This window comes from Dunckerocampus dactyliophorus, chromosome 10 (assembly GCF_027744805.1).
Source record: "Dunckerocampus dactyliophorus isolate RoL2022-P2 chromosome 10, RoL_Ddac_1.1, whole genome shotgun sequence".
Lineage (NCBI taxonomy): Eukaryota > Metazoa > Chordata > Actinopteri > Syngnathiformes > Syngnathidae > Dunckerocampus > Dunckerocampus dactyliophorus.
The window spans coordinates 1,880,827-1,896,288 of NC_072828.1; positions in this window are offsets into that span (position 1 = coordinate 1,880,827).

Below are 15,462 nucleotides of genomic sequence, written 5' to 3' on the forward strand. Positions count from 1 at the left end.
CTACTGTATCGGAGTATGTAATCGCGGTGGTTCTTGTGCCCCTCTTTATTCATATGAATGTGGAGACATTTGGTTCATAATTCTGCTTATGAAAACGAAAATATTCACCGGACAAGTGAGCATGTTAACAAAGTATTTGCCTTATTAATAGCTTGTAACGAAACTCGTTACTGGTGTTTGTTTACGGGTGTAGCTAGCTGGATTTGCTAGTAGCTAATATAACTGCTGCAAACGACAAACCCAATAGATGCATATATTGTTAACTTTAAACTAATAACTATTGTTGAATAATGTCGTGGGAGTGCAGCGTGAACGAAAGGATGAGCGGAAGGCACATTTATTTCGGCACAGCTCGTCACTCTTTCGCTACAGTCAAGTGGCCTCAGCACACAACAGCAACACTTCCGGCCTTGAAAATAACAGCACATCCTGCCGTGGTACAAAATAAGGGTGTCACAAAAATAGCTGAGAGTAACAACTTGAATTAGATTTTACGGACTCTTTTCTGTAATGGAAAAAATCATTTAAATCATACGCAATATACACTGCTCAAAAAAAATTAAAGGAACACTTGGAAAACACATCAGATCTAAACTGGGGGAAAAATGATCTTGAATATCTTTCCTGATAATAAGTGAGTGATGTATTAGTAACAAAATGATGCCACATAATTTGATAGAAATTAAAATGATCACCCTATAGAGGGGGGAAATCAAAGACACCCCAAAAATGAAAGTGAAAAAATGATGCAGCATACTGGTCCATTTGACTAAAATGTCATTGTAGCAACTCAAAATGATTCTCAGTAGTTTGTGTGGCCCCCACGTGCTTGTACGCATGCCTGAGAACCTCAGGGCATGCTCCTAATGAGACTACGGATGGTGTCCTGGGGGATCTCCTCCCAGATCTGGACCAGGGCATCACTGAGGTACATGGACGCATGGAGGAGATTCCAGGAGACAGGTAGTTAATCTAGGAGAGCTGGACAGGGCCGTTGAAGGTCCTTCAATCCTCAGCAGGATCGGTATCGGCTCCTTTGTGCAAGGAGGAACAGGATGAAAAATGATCAACAAAATGATCTCCAGCAGGCCACTGGTGTGAATGTTTCTGACCAAACAATCAGAAACAGGCTCCATGAGGGTCGCCTGAGGGCCCGACATCCTGTAGTGGGCCCTGTGCTCACTGCCCAGCACAGTAGAGCTCAATTGGCATTTGCCATATGTAACCGATGTGTTAATTCTGTTAATTTAATTTCACCAATAATTAATTTTTCATTTCTCACGTATGTATTTGTTGATATAAGCACCTTTTGTATGGGCCGTCTTTATTTTATTTGTGTTCTTTTTGTTGTGTGAACTTTGACATTGCTGTGATGTCATTTCCTGCCATTCTGGCGCGCTCCTCTTCAGTCGCCTTCTGGACTGCTGAGGAGAGGTATGTTAGTCTGGTGGCAACAATGTTTGAATGTGTTAATGTGAATATAAGAGACATTTCATGCCATTGTGTACTCTGTATTATGTACAGTATTTGAAGACAACTCACGAAAGTTATTGCTGTTAATTAAGCTAGTTTTAGGGAGTTCGTTTTTCATGAGGTTTTCTTTTTTTTAGGAGACGTGTGCATGAAGCTTATTCAGGTTGCTGTACATTTTATGTGTTGTGCACAGAGAATAAACGCCCCCTCTGGATGGCAAGAGAACTGCAGCTGTCTCCTCATCATTCACCACGTCAAAGAACACAACGCAGAATTAATTTTTAGCCAGTGTCAGTACAGACCGGCTACACATAGACCACCAGAATTGGCAACTACACCACTGATGCCCTGTGCTCTTCACTGATGAGAGCAAGTTCAACCTGAGCACATGCGACAGACGTGAAAGGGTCTGGAGATGCCGTGGAGAACGTTATGCTGCCTGCAACATCATTCAGCATGACCGGTTTGGTGGTGGGTCAGTGATGGTCTGGGGAGGCATATCCCTGGAAGGACGCACAGACCTCTACAGGTTAGATAACGGCACCCTGACTGCTATTAGGTATCGGGATAAAATCCTTGGACCCATTGTCAGAACCTACGCTGGTGCAGTGGGACCTGGGTTCCTCCTGGTCCACGACAATGCCCGACCTTATGTGGCTAGTGTATGCAGGTAGTTCCTGGAGGATGAAGGAATTGATACCATTGACTGGCCCCCACGTTCACCTGACCTAAACCCAGTAGAACACCTCTGGGACATTATGTTTAGGTCCATCCGGCGCCGCCAGGTTGCTCCTCAGACTGTCCAGGAGCTCATTGATGCCCTGGTCTAGATCTGGGAGGAGATCCCCCAGGACACCATCCGTAGTCTCATTAGGAGCATGCCCCCACGTTGTCAGGCATGCGTACAAGCACGTGGGGGCCACACAAACTACTGAGAATCATTTTGAGTTGCTACAATGACATTTTAGCTAAATGGACCAGTGTGTTGCATCATTTTTTCACTTTCATTTTTGGGGTGTCTTTGATTTCCCCCCTCTATAGGGTGATCATTTTCATTTCTATCAAATGATGTGGCATCATTTTGTTACTGATACATCACCCACTTATTATCAGGAAAGATATTCAAGATCATTTTTCCTCCAGTTTAGATCTGATGTGTTTTCCAAGTGTTCCTTTAATTTTTTTGAGCAGTATATTTTCCACCTGTTAGTCCTCTTGAATACTGTAATGTCGCTTATGTACATACAGATGGCGCACTAACACCACTAATATGGTCTCAACGGTGGGGGTGAAGCGCTTGTTGACATTGAATGGTAGATGTGAAATCACAAATACGTGAATGTAAAGGCAGGGGTGCGCCTGCTTGTTTGTTTGTTTTTTGGCACGCGGCACATACTAAACTATTCTTTGACCAAAAAAAACAACAACAGCAAAAATGGAAAAATCAGCAGTAATTTTACAAGAATTAAGTCAAAATATTAAGACAAAAAAGTTGTAATCCAACTAAAATAAAAGTCAGAATTTTAACGTCGTAATATTATGAGGAAAAACTACGTCATTTGAGTAGCATTTAGTAGCGTTGGAAATTGTTGAGTAAAAAAAACAAATCCCTGCCGATGTGATGAAATGTTTGTAATCTAATCAAGCACAAAGCCCAGTTTGTGTTCATGACATCGCAGAGGTATTTTTAGCAAGGCCCCTTCCTGTTGTAGATTACACCATCAGTATGGTGAGTCCAGATTTTCAATGCTTTATAATATAACTGGAAAAGTACTCGGAGAGCGCAGACCTCCGCCAAGCGCCACAGTTCCCCCATAATGTGACTTACACCATAAATATTAGTCTGTGGCAGTTGTAAGGAAGACTCAAGGTTTGGTCTCATGCAGAACTTTATTCTGCAACTGCACACAACTCACTTCACAAAAGATGGAACATCTCCTTTATAGCGCTAACACTTGCGCGCCCAAACCTGGACTCTAACCATGCCCCCAGTCGACTCCTGACTGGGTGAGAGACATGCCCCCTAGTGTCCACCACACAACCACCCCCCCACCCCCCGAACACCCAGAAGGAAGTCCTAGGGAGCAGGAGAAAACAGGGGGGCCTCATCCTACGCCCACAACGACTGCGTTGACCATGTGCCTGAGGAGAAGGCGAAACCTGCAAAGGAGAAGAAGGGCACGCCACTCTGACCTGTGTAGGGTCAGCGAAGGACCTCGGGGGGCGACCACGATGAGGGACCTGGGCTGGCAACATCTCCCCAGCTACCATGCGCGCCAACTTAAGCCTGTCCAACGTAACAAGGTCCCGACGCCCACTGAAATCAAACACAAAGCCCTTAGGACCACGCTCGAGCACCCGAAAAGGGCCATCATAGGGTCGCTGGAGGGGCGAGCGGTGGGCGTCGTGGCGAACAAAAACAAAGTGAGCCGACCTAAGTTCCAATGGCACAAATGACCGAGGAAAACAGTGGTGAATCGGGCCAGGGGCCCTTTGCCAAAAAGGGTTGTGGCTGCGATGCAGAACTCTCAGGCAAAAATTCACCCGGAACGCGAAGCGGCTGTCCGAGCACTAACTCAGCATGCGCAGTCTCGAGGTCCTCCTTGGGAGCCGAACGCAATCCTAGCTTGACCCAGGGCAAATGGTCAACCCAGTTGCTGTCCGAGAGCGCAGCACGCAACGTCGCCTTAAGTGACCGGTGAAAGCGCTCACAGAAGCCGTTAGCCTGAGGGTGGTAAGCCGCCGTGCGGTGTACCTGCACACCCAAAGACGTCGCCAATGCCGACCAAAGGCACCGACACAAACTGGGGCCCCCTGTCCGAGGTGATATCAGACAGCGTGCCACATCAGCAGAGGTAGTGGCAGACAAGGGAACCGCCTTGGGCCATCTGGTGGTGCGATCCACCATGGTGAGCAGGTGCGTAAATCCTTGAGACTGAGACAGAGGACCCACTAGGTCCACGTGCACGTGGTCAAACCGCCTGTCAGGGATCAGGAAAGGCTCCAGGGGGGCCTTCGTGTGCCGGTGGACCTTGGCACGCTGACACGCCACGCATGCAGCCGCCCACTCCCTGACATCCCTCCGAAGGCCAGGCCAGACAAACTTTGCACCAACCAGCTTGACTGACGCGCAAACCCCTCAGTGCGAGAGGGAGTGAATTGAATCAAAAACCTGGCGGCGCCAGCCCGTCGGAACCACAGGCCGGAGGCGGCCAGTAGAAACGTCACAGAGGAGCGTGGGGCCGTCATCCTGCATCACCACATCCTCGAGCCTCAGGGCTGTGCCCGCGGACACAAGGCAGCTGATATCCGGGTCACTGAGCTGGTCCGCAGCCATCGCGGAAAAATCCGGCCCGAGGTGCACAGGTGACACCAGTGGACGAGACAGACAATCAGCAACCTGGTTAGCCTTGCCCGCCACGTGCTGAATGCAGCGGCCTTTTAACAAAAAACGGAAATGGCGGCACGCAAGGTAAAGCGCCAGTAACTGCCGGTCAAAACGCTATACTTCGTTATCCCGCAGCTTACGGCTGAAAAACGCAAGTGGCTGCCAAACCACCGCCACCTTCTGCTCAACTACTGCCCCGACGGCAATGTCGGACGCGTCTGTCGTCAAAGCCACCGGCGCCGCAGCAATGGGGTGAGCGAGAAGCGCAGCGTCTGCGAGGGCGGACTTAGCCTGCAGGAGTCCAGTCAAGAGGGTCATTGGGCTTCTTCTGCCGCAAGGCCGTGTAAAGAGGTTGCAGGAGGTGGGCCGCGCGAGGAAGGAAATGGTTGTAAAAATTAACCATGCCCAAAAATTCCTGCAGTGATTTAACTGACGCCGGGCGGGGGAAATCCGCCATCGCCTGTACCTTGGAAGGCAACGAAATCGCGCCCTGTGATGAAATACGGTGGCCCAAAAAATCTATTACCGGCAGCCCAAACTGACATTTGGCCAGGTTAACGATGAGGCCATGTTCATCAAGAAGGCGAAAAACCTGCGTGAGGTGAGACAGGTGTTCCTCGGCCGAAGTACGGGCCACCAATATGTCGTCGAGATAGACAAACACAAAGGTATGGTCATGCAGCACTGAGTCCATGAGCCTCTGAAAAGTCTGCGCTGCCCCCTTAAGGCCAAAAGGCATGCGCAAAAATTCAAAAAGCCCGAACGGGGTAATTACCGCAGTCTTAGGCACATCGTCAGCGCGCACAGTCCTTGGTGATAACCACGGACCAAGTCGACCTTGGAAAAAGACGCTGCACCGGCCAGGCGAGCAGAAAAATCCTGGATGTGCTGAATGGGGTCGTGATCATGCGTGGTGATATTGTTAAGGCGGCGGAAATCGCCACACGGCCGCCATGACCCATCCGCCTTGGGCACCATGTGCAGGGGCGAGGCCCATGGGCTATTAGACCGCCTCACGATGCCCAAACGCTCCCTTGTAGAAAACTCCTCTTTAGCTGTAGCTAATTTGGCCGCGTCCAGGCGACGCACGCGCGAAAACAGGCGGTCCCACCGTAGGAATGAAATGTTCAACACCATGTTTAGTACTCCCGGTAGAAAAAGCTGGTGTGATCAAAGCTGGAAAATCCGCTAGCAAACGCTGAAAAACGTCCCCCGACACCAGAAAATTAGCTTTGGTCAACGGCCCAAGTCCCCCCGTCTCACACGGAAATGTGGCAAAAGACACAGCGGCGATTAGAAACATCAACCAGCAGTCCATTAGCACACAAAAAATCTGCGCCGATAATAGGGACAGTTATTGAGGCAATGACAAAGTCCCACACGAAATTACGCCCGTGGAAACAGTCACCGACCTTGTGCCAAAAGTGTTGATGGGAGAGCCGTTTGCGGCACTTAACGGTGGCCTGTAGCCCACCTTGTCCGTGTTGTCTGACTTGCAAGCCGGAGTCCACCAGGAAACGCCTCCCCGACTGCGAGTCACTAATGAAGAGCAGCTCACTCCGATCACCGACGCCCACAGCCACTACTGGACGCCAGCGCTGGCATTTTCCGGCGCTTCGCAGAAGCACAGGCTCTTCCCGCGCCGCTTCTGAGACACCACACCAGCCACCATCGCCGGGTCCGCGTCCACCGTCGCCGTCTGCAGTGGATCTGCCGTCACACCGTGCACCGCGAACCGCCTCGTAGCAAGGAGAACACGATCGGCTTCCTCAGCCAACCCCCGGTAATCACCGCCGTCCAAACAGGGGGAGTTAGCCAACACCGCTTGCACTGCAGGCGGAAGTTGGCGCCGGAAAATGTGCGTTAAAAGGAAACCGCCGTCATCCGAGCCCAAAAGTGAATGCATATTGTCCATCAAATCCACGGCCGAGCCGTCGCTCAAGCCCCGCAGGGAAAGCAGTCTGTCCGCCCTCTCCGTGGGTGACAAACATTACCTCCTGAGCAGAAACTGTTTGAGCGCGTCGAATTTTCCAAGACGTGGAGGTGCACGCAACAGCTGCATGACACGGCGAGTGGTCATCTGGTCGAGAGCAGCAACGACCCGGTAGTACTTGGAGTCGTCCGTCGTGATCCCCCTCAAGTGGAACAGCGCCTCGATATGCTGGAACCACGAAGCCGGGTCGCTTTGCCAGAACTCCGGGAGCTTCGCAGCGGCGGCGGCGGCCGGAGCTGGGGCGACAAGGCCGACGAGGAATAACACTTATCTGCAGCTTGAAGCATGTTCAACGGGGTCACCAATGTGGCAGTTGTAAGGAAGACTCAAGGTTTGGTCTCATGCAGAACTTTATTCTCCAACTGCACACAACTCGCTTCACAAAAGATGGAACATCTCCTTTGTCTCCTTTGTGTCTACACATGAAAACAGCTAGAAATGCTACTATGCTAATATTAGCATGCTAGCAATGCTAACATGCAAACATCAGCGTGACAACACCTAGTATAATAGTGTCTACCTATAAAAATGGCTAAAAATGCTAGTATGCTAACGTTATCATGCCAGCACTACTACCATGCTAATGTTAGCATGCCAACAACTTGCATGATAGTGGATGTGGCTAACTTTAGCATGCTAGCAATGCTAACCTTAGCATGCTAACACCTAGCACGATAGCGCAATGTACCGGGGAGGCTAAATATCCCGAACAAGTGCTCCGACCATTGTTTTTGTGGAGTTATATGCACAAATGCCAAAAACAGTCCTCGTAATCTTAATGTTAAAGAATCCTTTAAACCGTTTCTGAATCCAGTCGGTGATCCGGATCCCCATCAAAATGTAATCGCTTCTTTCTGATGACCGACAGAAAAGGCACATAGTTCTACAAGTGTGAATGATGACCGCGGCGCTCCCCCATCCCTCCCCTCCAGAGACACCCACGCAACACACTGGCGCCAAGCAGCAAACCCCCAGTCATCACCCCCCTCCCCAAGTGACCTCTAATTATGTCATGCGAAAAAGCTGCGTCCCATTGAAAAGCTCTCTTAATCAAACCCAATTAATTCCGCTATTTTCCCTTATTATCCTGTGCGAGGAGCGCGTCTCCCCAATAAGACTGTTAACTCCAGCCACGGCCCTTTCAGATGTGCTGGGGGGCAGGAGAGAAATAATGGACCGCACAATTCATCAATTAGTCATCAGGGACTGTGTTGTTCTTCATCAGCTCTTGTTTGTGTTGCTAGCGCTTGTCCTACTTGGTTGCTTGGCTCATCCTGCTCACGTACTCACCTGACCTTCCTTGATGGAATCCAATCCTTTCATCCAACGCAAACTTACAAAAGGTTTTTCTTTCTCGTTTTTCTGTGAAGAACGCTATTTTGTGTTGTTTATTTGATTTTAGATTGTGTTGTATTTATTTTATTTTATTTTTTGTTGTGTGTATTTTATTTTATTTTTGTGTTTATTTTATTGTATTTTGCATTGTGTTTATTTTAATTTTAGTTTTGTGTTTATTTTATTTTATTTTGCATGGTGCTTATTGTCTTTTCTTTTTTTGGTTTATTTAATTTAATTTTATTTTGTGTTGTGTGTAATTAATTTTATTTTTGTGTTTATTTTATTTTATTTTGCATAGTGCTTCTTTAAGTTTATTTAATTTTATTCCACCCATTACTGATAACACTTGAAATGTTCCATTTTACGGTTTGTCATTTCATATAAACATCCTAAAAGAGAAAAAAAGCAGTGATAAATTGTGAATGATGAGTAGAACATTGAGAATAAAGATGGAAATATTAAGAGTAAAAATGTGTGCTGTAGATGAAGCAATAACTTATCGGTGATGATCAATGAATGAAAATCCATATATGATATACTGTATACATAAGTACATATATATATATATACATATATATACACATACATACTGTGCATACATACATATATATATACATACATACTGTACATATATACATACGTATATATATACACACATATATACCTACATATATATATATATACATACTGTACATATATACAGGTACATACATATACCTGTATATATACATATATATATACATACACATATACATATATATATATATATATATACACACACACAGGTACATACATATACCTGTATATATACATACACATATACATACATATATATATATATACATACATATATATACATACATATATATATACATACATATATATATACATACATACATATATACATATACATACATACATACATATATATACATACATATATATACATACATACATATATATATACATACATACATACATACAGCATGTCCACCACAATCCTGAGTTGCTTCTACAGATGCACTATGGAAAGTGTCCTTACCGCCTCCATCACTGTTTGGTACGGTAACTGTACAACACGTGATAGGAAGGCACTCCAGCGGGTGATCAAGACCTCACAGAACATTGTTGGGGTAGCCCTCCCCTCACTGCAAGACATTTATAAATCTAGAGTCCTACGAAGAACACACAACCTCATCAAGGACAGCACACATCCACAACACTCATTATTCACACTCCTACCGTCAGGCAGACGCTACAGGAGTTTGAAGTCCAGGACCACAAGGCTGGCAAACAGCTTTTACCCACAGGCCATCAGGCTCCTCAACGAAGCACTCACACACGCCCACGCAACACACGCACACACTCATAGCACTTTATTTATTTATTTGTTTGTTTGTATTATTTATTTATTTGTATTAATGTCTCTTCTGTTGTTGTTGCTTAATTTATTGGTATTTATGTTTCTTATGTTCTTATTCTTTTTCTTGTGTTTTCTTTCTTTTCTTGGGAGAATGAACAGAATAAGAATTTCATTGCATAGTAGAACTGCTGTTTTACTATGCACATGACAATAAAACTCTTCAATCTTGAATCTTGAATACATACATACATACATACACACAGGTATATACATACTGTACATACATACATATCTACATACATATACATGTTGAATTTGTAATCATTGTTGTCCAATCAGATACAATGAAAACGTTGTATGAAATATTTGCCAAGTGCTCCTTTTGGAACCATCAGAGGTATAAAAGCCCATAAGGTGTCCGTCTGGTGTACGTATGCGGAAGTAAATGTATTACTTTATTCTTGCAAAATTCACAACTTTTTTTCTCATAAATGTACAACTTTTTTTCACGCAAATTTATTTCTTTTTTTCGTACATTTACGAGAATAAAGTCGTTTTTTCTCCTCCATGTATTGCTTTTTTGTCATAAATGTATTACTTTTTTGCGTAAATGTATGATTTTTTGTCATTAATGTCTTACTTTTTTCTCATAAATTGAAAACTTTAGTCTCGTAAATGCAAAACATTTTTATCGTAAATTTATGACTTTATTCTCGTAAATTTCTTACTTTATTCTTGCAAAATTGCCAACTTTTTTCTCGTAATTGTACAACTTTTTTTCACCAAAATCTATCTATTTCTTGTACATGTACGACTTTATTCTCATGAGTTTACAACTTTTTCTCGTAAACGTGTGACTTTTTTCTCATAATAAATGCACTACTTTTTTTCTCGTGAATTTACGATGTTGTTTCACGGAAATGTCCCACTTTATTCTTGCAAATTTCCGACTTTATTTCTCGTAAATGCAAATGTCCCACTTTGTTCTTGCAAGACTCTTTTTGTGGCGTGGTATTTGAGGCAGGAAAAGCCAAAAGAGAAGACTACGAGGATGAGAAGGTGGGAGAAATGAAACATGTAGCGGGAGAGATTAGGCAGGACAAAAGTGTGGGAGAAGGGGAGGAGGGGTGGTGGGGAGGAGGGGGGAGGAGGGGGTTTGGTGGCTGCTTGTCGGAAATTAATGATGGAGAAAATCCCCCAATTAGAGCGTTTTCCTGTGTTGCAGGATGAGTTCAGTGCGGGGTCCTTTGACAGCCGCGGGGATTAGCACCCGGGCCCAAATGAGGCGGGTCGAGCCAGGCCCGAGCGGGCGCTACTGGCCGCCCGGGAAGCTCGGCGCTGCGTGGAGCGGCGCAAAGAAAAGCTTGGGGAAAAAGTTTGTTGTCAATGTTGAACGTTATTAGCCGTCGCATCAATCGCACGCACTCTACGTGCTTCCCGCTTCTTCCCACAGAATGACTCGGACTGCCTGCGGGGCCATTAGTCAGTGACTTGTTCCTCACAGAGTCGCTTTTGCAGGAGCACACAAAGGCACGCATGACGTGTGGAGACTCGTGTCACAACACGGAGGCTCCGGCCCGGAGATTTCTTTTGACCTTGACGACGCACGTGCACACAACGGCATCAGCCGCCGTACAGCATGTCACGCACGCATACGTACGCCATAAATGCATAAATACCTGGATACCGGACATACGTACGCCATAAATGCATAAATACCTGGATACCGGACATACGTACGCCATAAATACATAAATACCTGGATACCGGACATACGTACGCCATAAATACATAAATACCTGGATACCGGACATACGTACGCCATAAATACATAACTACCTGGATACCGGACATACGTACGCCATAAATGCATAACTACCTGGATAACGGACATACGTACGCCATAAATACATAAATACCTGGATACCGGACATACGTACGCCATAAATACATAAATACCTGGATACTGGACATACGTATGCCATAAATACATAAATACCTGGATACCGGACATACGTACGCCATAAATACATAAATACCTGGATACCGGACATACGTACGCCATAAATGCATAAATACCTGGATACCGGACATACGTACGCCATAAATACATAAATACCTGGATACCGGATTTACGTACGCCATAAATACATAAATACCTGGATACCGGACATACGTACGCCATAAATGCATAAATACCTGGATACCGGACATACGTACGCCATAAATACATAAATACCTGGATACCGGACAGGGCAGGTGACGTTTCCTAGATTCCCCTTGTTTTTACGCTTTTCGAAAAAGTCACAAATTTAAGAGTCATAAATTGAAGTCATAAGTGTACAAGATTGAAGTTTATGAGAAAAAAACATAACGACAAATTTACGACAATAAAGCCATACATTTGCAAGAATGTAGTAGTAAATTTACGAGAAAAAAATTGTAAATGTACGAGATTAAAGTCAGAAATTTACTGGAAAGAAGTTTTACATTTACGAGAATAAAGTCTAAAATGTAAAAAATAAATCAATAAAATTACGTTAATAAAAGTTGTACATTTATGAGAAAAAAATGGTAAATGTACGAGATTAAAGTCATAGATTTATGCGAAAAAGTCATAAATTTAAGAGAGTAAAGTCATAAATGTACAAGATTGAAGTCATACATTTATGAGAAAAAAGTTGTACATTTACGAAAAATAGTAATACATTTACGAGAAAAAAGTCGTACATTTATGAGAAAAAAGTAATACATTTAGGAAAAAAAGTTGTACACTTAGGAGAATAAAGTGGTAAATGTACGAAAAAAATATATAAATTCATGTGAACATTTTTTTTTACATTTATGAGAAAAAAAGTCGTACATTTTGCAAGAATAAAGTAATACATTTACAAGAAAAAAAGTTGTACATTTACAACAAAAAAGTCATAAATTTGCAAGAATATAGTCGTAAATTTACGAGAATTGTTTTTAACTGTACGGGATTAAAGTCGTAAATTTTTCAGAAAAAGTCATAAATATACTAGAAAAACAAATACATTTCCAAGAATAAAGTCATTAATTTACGATTAAAAAAATGTCTTGCATTTACGAGACTAAAGTCAATTTATGAGGAAAATGTAATCAATTTATAATTACCAGAAAAGTAATACACTTATGAGAAAAATAAAATACATTTAGGAGAAAAAGCTGTAAATTTACGAGAATAAAGTCTAAAATGTAAAAAAGAAAATAATAAATTTACGTTAAAAAAAGCTGTACACTTATAAGAAGAAAGTTGTATACTTTGCAAGAATCAAGTAATACATTTACGAGAAAAAAAGTTGTACATTTACGACAATAAAGTCGTAAATGTACAAGAATCAAGTCTGACATTTACGAGGAAAAAGTGGTAAGTTTATGTTAAAAGGAAGGCATTGGCTGAGTCAGCTATGAAAAGGGGGCACTTGTGTGACCTTGGGTGTGTGGAGGGGGCGGGGCAAGGAAGGTGGGAGTGAGAAGGGCTAGCCATGCTAATCTAAATGCTAAATCCTCAACTGCTGTGTTTTGCTGCCACGTCGTAAATAAAAGCTTGCCTGACTTTTTATCTTGTAAATTTCTGACATTATTCTCAAAAATTTACGACTTTATTCTCCAAATCTCAGATTTATTTTTTTTTCAATGCGGCCCCAATACTCCGTCGTACTGGAGCACCCTGTCGTCTTCATCTCGGTCATCAAGTGTACCGCCATAAAACATCCATTCACAGTCCTTTTACGCTTCACGAATACAGATAGTTCCAAAAATGCACATTTGCCGCTCAAAAACGGAGATGCCAAAACACAAAATATGTTTTGAAAAAATCTGTATTCCTAAGTGGCTCAGGAGGTTGTCCAGAAACTGGAAGGTTGCCAGTTTGCTCGTCGCTCCCTCCACCCAGTCACTGTTGTTGTGTCCCTGGACAAGACCCTTCCCCACCTTGCTGCCCACACCGCTGGATGAATGTTTGGCGGTGGCCGGAGAGGCCGTAGGCGTGAACTGGCAGCCACGTTTCTGTCAGTCTACCCCACGGCAGGTGTAACTACAGATGTAGTTTAGCATCACCAGTGTGTGAGTGAGGAGTGAATGAATAATGGCTTCACTTTGCTGTGAAGTGCTTCGGGTGCTCATATTTGCTGCCAAATGCTGATACTATGTGCTAATGTGTGTATTTGTTTGGTAAACAACTTTTACACAATACCTACAGTATATACACCTCGCCACACCACACCGGTTAGCTACTAGCCCGCTAGCGACTAGCTCCAGCACACACTCGCTCACAATGCCTCAGGCCACTAGCGAAAGGTAACGCTACATATTCGAGTTGCCGCCGCTGCTGCTGTGTTTTTGTTTTTGACGCTAGGTGTAGCGTTCCTTTCTGTGTTGCTATGTGAAATCAATGCACCCAGGAAGAAAGTTCCACTAATGCTTAAAATGAGGAAAATACAGCAAAATACTTGAAATAGTACAGCGGTGCCTTGGTTAGCATCATTAATCTCTTCCAGAAAGCCCGACTCAAACCAAAACGGACTCTAACCAAAGCAAATGTTCCCATAGAAAATCATGTAAATCCAGTAAATCCGTTCCAGACACCCAAAAATGTTAAAACAAAGCACATTTTATAGACAATCATTCTAGTTTTACATGCAGAAAATGCTGCAAAAATAATCACTAATGAAAATGAATGGACAAGTGAACATTTAACATCACATTTACCTAGTTTTGTTGAAACCCTCCTCCCCCCACAAAACCTTAAATTAACAAAATAATACAAATTAAAAAAAGAATTACAAAATATCTTCATACACAATAATACAAAATAATTATTCTGCTGCAACCACAACTTGAAAAATGTAAAAAATGTATCGAACTAAATATCAGCGTTCTAGAACCAATAAACATGGACCTTGCCGCTTCATATATATATATATATTTTTAAAAACAGCTGCTGGCGGCAGTGACGAGCTTCTAAGGTGTGTGGTGACGTGTGCCGTGTGTGACTGTGGATGGTGTCAACATGCTACAGTAAGTTTGAATGCTTATGTTTTGTTGTCGGAAGCAGAAAAGAGTGAGGGTTAGGGTTAGAGTTACGGATGTCAAATGAGACACTGAGTGTCACCCTCCACGCACCGCTGGGTTGACGGAGTTACGCGGGAGTAGTCGTGTATGCATGACGGAGCCACTCCCGTCACATTTACATGCCTCTGAAATGAGGACGGTCTTCTCTTGAGCCGTAAAATTGGGAGGTCTTGCAGCCTTGTCTTGGCACGGTCCATGTGTTTGTTCCGCAGTGTATCTCTCTACAACTCTGATTTGTTATGTTGTTCATTGATGGTTTTGTGGGTGGGGGTTTTGCAGCAAAACGAGGTAAAGATGACTTTAAATGTTCAGTTTTCCATTCATTTGTCATTAGTGATTATTTTTGCATTTTCTGTATGTAAAACTAGAATGATTGTCTCTAAAATGTGTTTAGTGTTAACATTTCTGGGTGTCTGGAACGGATTTATTGGATTTATATTATTTTCTATGGGAACATTTGCTTTGGTTAGAGTTCGTTTTGGTTTGAGTCGGACCTTCTGGAAGGGATTAATGATGCTAACCAAGGCGCTGCTGTAATACTTCCAGTATTTTGCCGTATTTTGGTCATTTTAAGCATTCACGGAGCTTCCTTCCTGGGCGCATTGATTTCACATGACAATACAGAAAGCAACGCTACACCTAGCGTCAAAAACAAAACCACAGCAGCAGTGGCAGCAGCTCCAATACAGGTATGTAGCGTTACCTTCCGCTAGTGGCCTGAGGCATTGTGAGCAAGTGTGTAGTGAAGCTAGTCGCTAGCTAGCTAGTAGCTAGCCGGTGTGGTGTGACGAGGTGTCACTACGCCAGTAA